This window comes from Nematolebias whitei, chromosome 13 (assembly GCF_014905685.2).
Source record: "Nematolebias whitei isolate Nwh7 chromosome 13, NemWhi1, whole genome shotgun sequence".
Classification (NCBI taxonomy): Eukaryota; Metazoa; Chordata; class Actinopteri; order Cyprinodontiformes; family Rivulidae; genus Nematolebias; species Nematolebias whitei.
Window position 1 is genome coordinate 42,655,384 of NC_056510.1, and position 233 is coordinate 42,655,616.

Consider the following 233-nt stretch of genomic DNA (forward strand, 5'->3'; position numbering starts at 1 on the left):
GCATTCATACAGCACTCTACTACGCACACGCATTCATACAGCACTCTACTACGCACATGCATTCATATGGTGCTCTACTACGCACTCACATTCGTATGCCGCTCTACTACGCACACACGCATTCATATGGCGCTCTACTACACACATGCATTTATACGGCACTCTACTACGCACACATTCATACGGCGCTCTACTATGCACACACACCTTCATACGGCGCTCTACTATGCACA